A 2,637-nucleotide genomic window follows, 5' to 3' on the forward strand; every position below is an offset into this window, starting at 1 on the left:
CTCAGGAGCTCGCGATGCCGGCTTCAGATGGTACGCGCGCATCATTAGCAATCGTAGGCTGTGGCTCAGACAGCTACTGGATTAAGGAGAAAACCTTTTCATTGGTGCTAAATTAAACTCGATCCAAATCCTCACGTGACTAATATTTTCTCCTTTTTCTTTTCTCATCAAAAGGTGATTCATTGAGTAAGGGAAATGGACATGGGGAGCAAATAGCAAAGTGAATGAGCATGAGTATGTTGAAGGAGAAAAAGGCACTGCTTTGGCCTTTGTTTAGTAATGAATCACCCTCTGTAGAATTATCGCCGGCAATGAGAAAATACATCCATCAAGCAGGCAGGATGCTTAGAGTCTGTGAACAACAGCCAAGGAATCGGCCACCTCCCGTTTTCCCAGTGTGAAGGCATTCCAAATTTCAGAGAGCAAAGACCAGAGTCCCCGGTTGTTCATATTACCCTGAAATGAAACCTCATTACTATGAGTCACTATGTTCCAGTAGCTTCATCTCTAGTGCCTTTAAGCTGCAAGACTGTGAATATTTCATCTGGGATAACTTGTGGTTTGAGACATTACGGAATCACAAAAGGTACTCTAAATCACGAAGAATATCAAACCAAATTAGATCAAGATGGCAGACTGAGAACATAGGCTGCCTCCTCTCCTGTCCCAAGTCTCCAGAAACACAGAAAATTTGAAAACTGTGTGTGTGATTCCCAAAAGATGGAAGGCATTGAGGTTGGTTTGACAAAGTAAACGAGAGCCCCACACTCAGCCCGGGAGAGGGGAACTACAGAAAACCAGACCAGAGCTGGTGTGCTCTCAGCCTGGACGCGGCTGTTACAGGGGGCTGGCGAAACCCCCAGGACTCTGGCATCACTTTTGGAGCATGTCATCAGTCTGGCGTGTCCCCTGTGCCTTCAATGTCCCTTTACCCCACACCTCCACTGCAGTCAGAAGGAAGCGTTTGCCTCTAGACCGTAGCAGTTAGTTAGTTTGACCGTTCGGGTTGAAAAGGCTGGTTTTACCAGCAGTAACTTCTGGATAAGAGAAACAGGAAGCCCCTACGTTCCAACAAGGAAGTCAAAGGCTACAACCTATCCCCATGTCCAAAATCACTGGAGGCAGTTTGCCTCAAACAGGAAGAAAATCACACGTGTATAAATCTCAACAGGGAATCTCAAATGTTGAAAATGAGAACATGGGCAAGAGATAGAAAGCATTTAAGGAAACTAAGTTTGAAAGAGAAGCATAAAAGACAACAAGCAGATAAACACGCACGATAGAACAAACGAGAATTTTAAATAAAGTATAATTAATAACCTCAGAGTTATAAAAGAAGTTATCTTATCTATGAAATAAAAATGAGTTATTTTGACAAAGAACCAGTTAGAGATCTCGGGGATAAAAGAAAATGGTTATTGAAATAAAAATCTCAAATAGACCAAATATCAAAACAGGCACCCCTAAGGAATAAATTACTAATTTGGAGGACAGAGACGAAAAATTCTCTCAGAATTCTGTACAGGACAGAAAAAAAAAGGGCGGGGTGGGGGGGGCGGGTACTTGCAAGAGTTTGAAAATCCATCACATCAGAGAAATTCAGTTCAATCTAAATCAAAATTCTAACACTCCTGTTGAACTTGACAAGTTAATTATAAAATGGAAGAGAAAGTGTACAATAAAAAGAATGAGTAATGAGAAAAACTTGGCCTACCAAATATCAAAACAAGCTATAAAGTTCTAGCAGCTAACACAATATGGTAATTGTGTATTGACTAGGTCTTTCTTGTAGGATGAACAAACATAGACCATTATTTAAAAATTAGAAAGCTTATATTAAGGTATATTTTATATGGACAGTGAACGGAATACAGCAGAGATTTAAACTATTCTTTTGAGAACAGCTTCTGGCTTGTTAATAGACCTTAGTAAAGACTGAAGACCTAACCATGGGACATCAGGTGACCACGCATTCTGAGTTTCAACATCCTGAACCAAGTATTGCCTGATTCACCTAGTCATTCACAAGACTGGGTGTGAGCAGAAGCAATCTGTCATCAAGTGGAAGTGATAGGATAGCTTTGTAATGCGTCAGCTTGGACGAAGCTGAACCTCACTTCCCAGAATTCCCTTTCTTATATGTTTTTGGTTAGGGCGGGTCACAAGGGAGATTCTTGAGGCTTTTGGAAGGCAGAAAAGAAGCAGCAGCTGTTCGTAATGCACATATAGTTGTTGCTAATGTTGACTCATTAGGATGAAGCAAACACTTTATCTTATCCCACATCCTCTTTCAGCTTTTCTGAGTCCTGGGTCAGATATGTGTGTATTTCACCTCCATGGTAAAGGGTTATTAAAGTCAGGTCTTAGTTTGTCCTCATGGGGTTCCGAGTCATACTCGCTGGGTTTCGATTTCCTTGTGAACTTCCCTTGCCGGCTGCACCCTGGCTCCTGGCTGATACAGGTATGTGAGAGATCGAGCTCAAGCGAACCCGGAAGGAACAAAGGAATTACTTGTGAGTAATTCAGACTTCATCAACACCAACTCCAGCTGGAATTGCCTCTTGTCCCTCAGTCCACACCCATGGCCTCCTAGGGTGTCTTTATCACCAGTTGACTAAAGGAAAAAGATTTCAGCAT

The sequence above is a fragment of the Pteropus alecto genome, unplaced genomic scaffold, assembly GCF_000325575.1.
Source record: "Pteropus alecto unplaced genomic scaffold, ASM32557v1 scaffold152, whole genome shotgun sequence".
NCBI classification, from domain to species: Eukaryota; Metazoa; Chordata; class Mammalia; order Chiroptera; family Pteropodidae; genus Pteropus; species Pteropus alecto.